The following is a 9541-nucleotide window of genomic DNA, read 5'->3' on the forward strand; positions in this document are numbered from 1 at the left end:
CATTGTATTTACCCTGGCTTTACCAGGGCAGCCGAGGCCCCGGGGTTCCCTACCCTGCTGTCAGGCAAGTTGGTCCCCCTAGGTACCAGCCTGGCTTTCTACAAAGCTGGCCTTTCTGTGTGAAATGGGTACTGCGAAGCCAGGGGTCTCTAGTGAACCTCCAGACATGGCACCCGAGTTGGGGCAGGGAATCAACCTCAACTCACAGCCCCTAGCTCACAGGGGCTACAGACTCACCCAGACTGCCTCCTTTCAAGGAAAGCTATATTAATGGCAGATTGTGTGTATGTGTGTGTGTGTGTGTGTGTGTTGCCAGTCCTGGAGTTTGAACTCAAGGCCTGATCATTGTCCTGGCTAGAGCTCTACCACTTTTTTTTTTTTTGGTCAGTCACGGGGCTTGAACTCTGGGCCTGGACACTCCCTGAGCTCTTCAGCTCAAGGCAACGGCCCTACCCCTTGAGTCACAGCCCCACTGCCAGTTTTCTGGTGATTAATTGGAGCTAAGAGTCTCATGGTCTTTAGTGCCCGGGCTGGCTTTGAACTACAGTCCTCAGATCTCAGCCTCCTGAGTAGCTAGGATTATAAGCATGAGCTACTGTGCCCGGCTTTTTGAGCCAGAGCACCATTTTCAACTTTTTGGTGGTCAGTTGAAGATAAGAGTCTTGTGGACTTTCCTTCCTGGGTTAGCTTTGAACTGCAGTCCTGAGGTCTCAGCCTCGTGAGTAGCTAGGATGATAGGCAGAAGCCACAGGGCCCAGCCGGGTTCTGTTTTATTGGACCCATGCTGACCAATGTGCTAAGTTCAGAGTTTCACAAGCCTGGCTCTGCTTTTCCTCCCTGAAGCTCCAAACTCGCTTCTAGGTTCCCGAAGCTCCACCAGCCACTCCGAATCTCAGTTTTCTCTCATCCACTTGGGAAAATAAAACAAGTAATAGTAATCTCTTCCAGAAATCGTTGAGTAATGAAACAGGAGAAGGTGTGTAAAATGCTCCCTTCATTACCAGACACAAAGTAGATGCTAATCAAATGCTAATTATAAGTGAGATAACTCCTATGCTGAGGCCTGGAAGCAGCTCTGTTTATGCCTGTCAAATCCAAGCTGACAATGTGGTAACTGCTTTGCTTCTTGCTCCTGAAATGGAGCTGCAGGGTAGAAAGGGGAGCCTGGGAGGACTTGGCGACAAAAGACTTGTCTAGAGACTCAGAACGCTAATTCAAAGACAAGGCAGGGAGACAGGAGAGGCAGAGGCCAGGCCTGCTTTTGATTAAAAGCCTCTCTCTTTTCTTGACCAATGCCGGTGGCTCACGCCTGTCATCCTATCTACTCAAGAGACTGACATCTGAGGGTGATGGCGGTTCAAAGCCAGCGCCCCCCCCCCCCAAGTCCATGAGATTTTTTTCAGTTCCATTCCAATTAATCACCAAAAAAACTGGAAGTGGAGGTGTGGCTCAAGTGGTAGAGCGCCAGCCTTGAACAAGAGAGTTAAGAAACAACACCTTAGGCCCTGAGTTCAAGCCCCAGTTCCTGCAGTAAGGGGTGTAGGGGAGAGAGAGCCAGATGCCCCAGCCAACCCCTGAAATCTCTCACATGCTCTCTAGGATCCTGAAACCCCATCCATGCCAGGGATGGAATCTGGAGACTCCATCCAGTCTGCAGACTTGGTTCTTGTGGAAACATACTTTAAAACCAAGTGGATAGGGGCCGGGAGTTTGGCCTAGTGGTTAAAGTGCTTGCCTAGCATGCATGAAGACCTGGGTTCGATTCCTCGGTACCACATACATAGAAAAAAAAACCCTGACGTGGTGCTGAGGCTCAAGTGGTAGAGCTCTAGCCTTGAGAAAGTCCAAGGACAGTGCTCAGGCCCTGAGCTCAAGCCCATGACCGGCAAAAAAAAAAAAAAAAAAAAACCAAGTGGATAAAGCAAGTGTTCTGAAACAGGCTAGTGCCCTGACATATCTGGGTAATTCTATCTTAGGGTCCCCCTACCCAGCCACCCCAACAAGGAGAACCCCTCTGAGGTGCTCATGGATGAACACAAACCTCTCCATCTCTCCATGTGCTTCTGTGCCCATTAAAGCCCGCATTAAAGAGATGCCTGGCGGGGATGGGGTGGGGGGGGACAGAAAAGGGGAGGGAAGGGAGGGGCAGGGGGAGGGGGGGAAGCAGGGGCCCACTCCTGCTATCCCAGCTGCTCTGAGGATGGAAGTTCAGGGATGGGTGGCGTGTGGAGAGACAGCCAGGTTGTGAAGACTGAGGCACAGGGGGTGGCCCAGGCTGGCTCCCCTGGGGCCTGGAGACCCCTCCCCCTTCAGCACTCTCTCCTGGCCTGGGCTCTCTTAGCCCTGGTGTTCCCACACAGCCCCGCCGCCGCCAACGATTGGCAGAATCCATTCCTGGAGCCTCCAGACTCCTGGGTGAGCTCCGGGCCCAGGCTGGAACCTGCAGGCCTCCCGCAGGTCCTCCCCCGGGGAAGGCGTCCACCGGCGCCTAGCAACCGCACGCAGGCCTGTGTGATTGGCCACGCCCAGAGCGGGGAGGCGGGAGCTGATTGGCTGAGAAAGCAGACCGAGTGTGATTGGCCACCCCTTGCTCCCAGGAGGGAAGGCGTGAGCTGATTGGTTGACACGAAGAAGCCTGGCAGCAAAGGGAGGTGGGGCTTGTTGAAGAACCGTCCCAGCCAAGCTGGTGGCTCACACCTGTCATCTCCGATGCTCAAGAGGCTGAGATCTGAGGGTGGAAGTCTGAAGCCAGCATGGACTCAACGAACGAGCAAAATGCCAGAATTGGAGGTGTGGCTCAAGTGGTAGAGCACCAGCCTTCAGCAAACAAAACAAAACAAAACCCTCAAGGCTCTGAGTAAAAGCCCCAGGATCAGTGCATCTCACACACACCCCCCAAGCTCAGTGACCCACAACTCAAGGTCCCCGTTCACATTTATGATCATTTTTTTTTCCACTTGAGGATGGCTGCTGTGGCTCAAGTAGCAGAGTACCAGCCTTGAACAAAAAAAGCTAAAGGACAGCACCCAGGCCCTGAGCTCAAGCCCCAGTATGAGCATGAGAGGAAGAGACAGACAGAAGGAGCGGAAGGAGGGAAGGAAGGAAAGGGGGGAGAGGAAGGGAGGGGAGGGGGGGAAGACAGAGCACCCGGTGGCAGGAAGCTGCCTGAATTCCCCGTGCCCAATTGCAGGTGATGGATGTGCAGCGGGCACAGTGGCCGGCTTGGCCCAGCTCCCCCGAGCCCCATCACTCAGCGTGCCCGTAATAAAGTGCCCAGGGCTGGAAAAACGCTATTAGACTCCAGAGAGCGCAGGCTCATCCCGCTGGATTATACCCTGTTATCAGTGCCCCTGGGGCTTGTGGTTCTCCTGCAACCCCAGCCTCGGCAGAAGCCAGGAGGTGGGAAAGGAGGTTGCTACCAGACAAGCCCGACTCCAGCGGGGGAAGAAGGGAAGGCCCGGGGAGAGAGGCTGACTCCTCCAAGGCTGTGCCAGGAGGGACTGGGGGTGGGGCCTGGGCTGGGAACCCCGGAACCCATGTTTGGGACAAAGGCTGCATTTGCTAAGAGAGGAGCTGGTGTGTGGAAGATGAGGAACCCAGAGGTGTGTGTGGGGGGGGAGAATCAGATAAAAAAGAGGAGGAGGCGGGGAGGCCATGTCAGGGCCCCAAACATGAAATCTGTAGCAGGGGGTAGGGGGGCCATGTCCCCTATTTCCTACACAGGCTTGAAGACCAGCCTACAGAGCAAATGCCCCTCTGCGCTTCTCCTAGAAAAAGCTCTGAACTTCCAAGGAAAAAGCCAAAATCCCCTCACTCAAGCCAGGCACCGGTGCACACGCCTGTGATCCAGCTTCTCAGGAGGCTGAGATCTGAGGATCATGCTTCAAAGCCAGGCAAGAAAGTCAAATCCAAGAGAGCCTCTTCTTTCCCATTCACCAGCAAAAAAAAGTCAGAAATGGGGCTGTGGCTCAAGTGGTAGAACACCAGTCTTGAGTAGCAAAAGCACACAGGCCCAGGCCCAGCACAAATTATTATTATTATTATTATTATTAATTCAGGTACCCAGCTTAAGTATTCTTAGTTAAAACAGCCACAAGGAGCTGGAATTTGGGGTTATTTCCCCAGTATTATAGATCTGAATTTCACCACAACTCCAAGCCAGGAGGCCTGACTATGCCAAGGAGCCAAAGCCTAAAGTCAATTTCCCAAGAGAGTGCAGTGATATTTTTGGTCCACAAGCAACTGAGAAAGAAAAGAGAAGAAAAAAATGCAGTGAGGGTAGAAACAAGGACTTGGGGAAATTCAAAAGTTGCTGGAGCAACTCGACTCTCCAGAGACCTTTCAACGTGACCCACATAGAAGCTTTCAAGACGTAGTTATCACTGCAGGCCCATGACTCCCTGCCTGTCATCCTACCTACTCAGGAGGCTGAGATCCGAGGACCATGGTTCAAGGCCCACCTGAGCAGGAAAGGCCAGGAGACTCTTATCTCCAATGCTGGAAGTGGAGCTGTGGCTCAAGTGGTAGAGCACCAGCCTTGAGCAAAAAAAGCTCAGGGACAGCACCCAGGTCCCAAGTTCAAACTCCAGGACCAATACAACAAACAAATAAACAAATGAAATAGGTACTAGCTTAGGAACTCTATGATCTATAGCAATACACTAATTAAGATCTGGATTTTTATTATATTCTAGTATACAGGATCCTGGAATTCAGATAAATAAAGTCTTGCTGCCAAAAGGAGAGAGAGGGGAGGAGGGGGGAAGATTTAGACATATCAATGGCTGGCTAAATGCACTTAGATTTATAAAATCACACTGGGATTTACACACCTACCCAGCTTCTATATTGGCCAATAGAGTAACGTCTGTTTCTTTCTGTGTGTGTGTGTGTGTGTGTGTGTGTGTGTGTGTGTGTGCTGCCAGTGTAGCTTGAACTCAGGGCCTCGATCTCTCACTTGGCTTTGGTGTTTAATTCTAGCACGCTACCACTTGAACTAGAACCACACCTCCTCCACTTCTGGTTTATTATTTTTTTTGCCAGTCCTAGGGTTTGAACTCAGGGCCTGGGCACTGTCCTTGGACCTTTTTGCTCAAGGCTAGCACTCTGCCACTTGAGCTATAGCCCCACTTCTGGCTTTTTCTGTGTATGTGGTTTTGGGAAATAAAACTCAGGGCTTCATGCATGTTAGGCAAGCACTCTACCACTAGGCCACGCTCCTGGCCCCTCTGGATTATTTTTCAAATTTACTTTACTGTTATTATAGAGGGGATGGTCAGAGGAATTACAATTCCATATATCAGGTTGCTACATTTCCTTTCCTGCAGTGTCTTCTGTTCCCTCACTCTCTCCAGTCCCTCCCTCCATCTCCAGACACCACTTGCATCAGTATCCAGCGAACTCCACCGCTGCACTTTTTCCCTCAAGTTCTGGACCCCCCCCCCCAAAGATATACACACGAATACGCCATCCATAAGGTAAAAAAAAAAAAAGCCTTTTGTGTTCCTATCTTGGAGTTTGTTTCAGAATATCTATTATTTTATATAAGTGTGAAGACATGATTAAGCATTGCACCTTTGTGTTTCTTGAATCCTGAATAATTGATCATATCCCAGTGCACTTTAGTTCTAACTTCCCCCTATCAGCGAGAGCATGGGCTCTTTGTCTTTCTGAGCTTGGCTTAACTCACTTAACATGAGGTTCTAATTCCACCCATTTTTTTTTTTTTTTTGCAAATGACACTATTTTAGTCGTTCTAACACCTGTGTAAAACTCCATTCTATGGAGGTGCCACTTTTTTTGGTTGGTTTTGTTTTGTTTTCATCCACTCATCTATTGTGAAACATCTGGGCACTTCTGGATATCTTTTCTTTTCTTCTCTTTTCTTTTCTTTTTTGTCTCTGAGTTGGAGATCAGATCTCTCAGATCTGCCTGCCCCTCTCAAACCTGGATCCTCAGATCTCAGCCTCCTGAGTAGTTAGGATGCCAGGAGAGAGCCACCCCCATCAGGCGACTGGTCTATTTCTGTCACTAGACAATGAACTGTGCAGGCAAGGCCTTTATCTAAAAGAGATGTAGGCCCAGGTCTAAAAGTGTCGGATGCACTAAAAGAACTAAAATAAACCCACGCTTTTGGAACAAACGAGTGCTTTTCCTTCCGAGTTCCAGCACCCAGCAGAGTCCTGTTTTTCATCACTGACACTGAGCAGGCGCAGGCGCCCCCAGCCAGAGGTTGCAGCCCCCCGCCCAGTACAGCTTTGTCCTGGCTCCTCAGAGAACTGGCTACAAAAGGACAATACAAAAGCCACCAGGCAGTTTAGGGACCTGAATTGGGAGGCAGGAACGCACAGGGCTCTTTGTCAAAGGTGCCTGTGCCCCACCTGCAGTTTGAATCATGAAATCCAGGGACAGATTCCAAAAAGAGAACATCCATCACAGTGACTCCATCCAGAGAGATGGAGAGACAGAGACAGAGAAACTGAGGCTGTCCGAATATACTTTCTTTGCTTTGCTTTGCTGGTCCTGCAGTTTGAACTCAAAGCCTAGGCACTGTTGCTGGTGCTCTACCACTTGAGCCACAGCTCCATGTCCAGCTTTTGGCTGATTAATTAGAGATAAGAATCTCACAGAAGGGGCCGGGAGTTTGGCCTAGTGGTTAAAGTGCTTGCCTAGCATGCATGAAGACCCGGGTTTGATTCCTCGGTACCACATATAGAAAAAAAAAAAGCCGGAAGTGGTGCTGAGGCTCAAGTGGTAGAGCTCTAGCCTTGAGAAAGTCCAAGGACAGTGCTCAGGCCCTGAGCTCAAGCCCAGGATTGGCAAAAAAAAAAAAAAAGAATCTCACAGAAGCTCAAGTGGTAGAGTGCTAGCTAGCCTTGAGCTGAAGAGCTCAGGGACAGTGACCAGGCCCAGTGTTCAAGCCCTGTGATTGACCAAAAAAGAAAACAAGACGGGGGGTGGGGGGGGGGGGGAGACTCTCATAGAATTTCCTATCTGGGCTGGCTTTGAACCAGGATCCTCAGATCTCAGATCTCCTCCTGAGTAGTTAGCACCATAGGCGTGAGCCACCTATGCCAACTTTTCCTTGGCTTCTCCTTAATAGCTTCCACAGCCCATTGCTCCCTCGACTCCTTGAAACAATTCCCGAAGCCCCCTCCCCGCCCTATTCTCATTTCCTCCAGGAAAACAAAGCAAAAAGACTGTGGCAATCTTGGCTCAGGATGGCAGGCACCGTTGTTACCCTGGCTGGCAAGGCTGGAGGCCTAGAGTTCCTGCTCTCCTCATCTCATGTGAATGCCATCTCTCCAGGTCCCGTGGGAAGTACTGGACCCGGACTCACCATTAAGATGGAGGGGCCTGAGATTACTGCCCCGCCAGGCCCACAGGATGCCAACAGATGCCAGGCTTCTGGAAAGGTAAGAAGACTGTCTCGCTGGCTGGGGCATGCTGGGTGGTGAAAGAACCCTGGGTGGGGGGCCAAAATTCACCCCAAACAGGGCAGCCCCAGTTCCTCTAGATCCAGGCTTTGGAATCCTTAGGCCCCCCAAAGAAAGATGGGGGGGAAACACCCCCTCCAATGGCTAAGCTGCTGTATTTGGAGAATGGGGCAGTTCTAGGCCACTGCACGTGCACAAGCGCTCGCTCTCTCTGTCTCTGTCTGTCTGTCTGTCTCTCTCTCTGTCTGTCTGTCTCTCTCTCTCTCTGTCCCTGCTGTATCCCCAGGCAAAGAGTGACCAGGTTGGAGTCTGTTGGACCCCCATGGCTCTGACAAGGCCCGCAGCCCCTCCCTGACTCACTCCCAGTGGCCCAGCTCAAGCACCCTGGTTGCCATGGGAACCGCAGTGGCCAAGGCACAGCTCAGTGGCCAGCTCCCCGAGAAGCTTCCTCTGGGCTCTGATGTACATGCACACCTGAAGCCCGGTGCTGGTAAATGATTCCTGACCTCTCCCCCGCTGACCCCTGAGAGTGGTGGCTTTTGCCTTTTGTTCATGGTTGTGTGTGTGTGTGTGTGTGTGTGTGTGTGAGAGAGAGAGAGAGACAGAGACAGAGACAGAGACAGAGACAGAGGGAGACAGAGAGAGTGTGTGTGTGTGTCCTGGGGCTTGAACTCAGGGCCTGGGCGCTGTCCCAGAGCCTTTCACTCAAGGGTAATCAGTGCTCTGCCACTTGAGTCACAGCTTCACTTTGGCTTTTTGGTGGCTCAGAGTTGCACTGACTTTCCTGCCCCGGCTGGCCTTGAACTGTGACCCTCAGATCTCAGCCTCCTGAGTCAGTGCCCCCCAGGCTGAGTGTGTCCCCCCCCCCCCCGCCTCTCCTGCCTGTGTGCCCCGTGTCCTCTGCCCACCGCTCCCCCTCCTCCCCGCCCTGCTTCTCTTCCTGCCAGGACTAATTAAATGTGCCTTCAGCTCCTGGCTGCTGGCTTCCTCTTTCCCCGGGGACTCCCCAGCTCCCTGCCTCCCGGGCCTTGTTAGAAACGAAGAAGACCCGCATGTGTACTGTATGTGTGCGCTCTGTGTGTGCACTCGGTGTGTACCGCGCGTGCCTGCCCTCACAGGCGTCACCCCAGCGTGGGGGGGGTGCCCACGTGACTCTCCTGGCACACGTGCCACGTCTCACACACACACACACACACACACACGCACGTATCTGCAGGTGTGCCCTGCTTTGGTTTGGTTTGGGGTGTTTTGAGGGGGGCCAGTCCTGAGACTTGACTCCAGCCCTGAGCACTATCCCTGAGGGGTTTTTTTTCTTTGCTCAAGGCTGGTGCTCTACCACTTGAACCACAACCCCACTTCCAGCTTTTTGGTGGTTCATTGGAGATGAGTCCCCAGAGACTTTCCTGCCCTTGCTGGCTTTGAACCCAAGATCCTCAGATCTCAGCTTCCTGAGTAGCTGGGATGACAAGCGTGAGCCACTGCACCCAGACTAGGAGTGGTATGGGGTGTGTGTGTGTGTGTGTATGTGTGTGCACAAGCTGTCAGAGAACACGTGTGCTACTCTACAGTCTCTGCGTGTGCCCGTGTCTGTGCACCCACACATATGGACACAGCCCCAGCCATGGCACGTGCGCGTGCGCGTGCACACACACACACACACACACACACACACACACACAGAGCAAAGCAGGGGCAGCGACAGGCACCCCAGAGCCAGACCCGAGCAGGAGAGGCTGGCTAAGGTCGTCAGCCTGGGCAGAAAAGTCTGTGAGACTCTTATCTCCAATGAACCAGCATAAAGCCAGAAGTGGTGCTGTGGCTCAAGTGGCAGAGCGCCCGAGTGTAGGGATTTGGGCCAGGATGTGAATATCTTGACAGAGATGACTCCCTGGACAGGCCTGAGGCTTCTCTGGGGGTTCAGAGCCATGTGGCCTGGGGGGGGAGGAGGAGGAGGAGGGGGAGGGGTGTTGTTGCTTTAGGTTCCTTTATAGTACTGGCTAACAACCTCTCCTCAGCCCTAAATGTCCCCGTCCTCCAAGACGCCCGGTGTGAATCACAGAAATTTACAGCCAGCCTGCAAGGGGATTTATGAGCCTGCCTGAAGC

This window comes from Megascapheus bottae, chromosome 30 (genome assembly GCF_031878675.1).
Source record: "Megascapheus bottae isolate mThoBot1 chromosome 30, mThoBot2.hap1, whole genome shotgun sequence".
Taxonomy (NCBI): domain Eukaryota; kingdom Metazoa; phylum Chordata; class Mammalia; order Rodentia; family Geomyidae; genus Megascapheus; species Megascapheus bottae.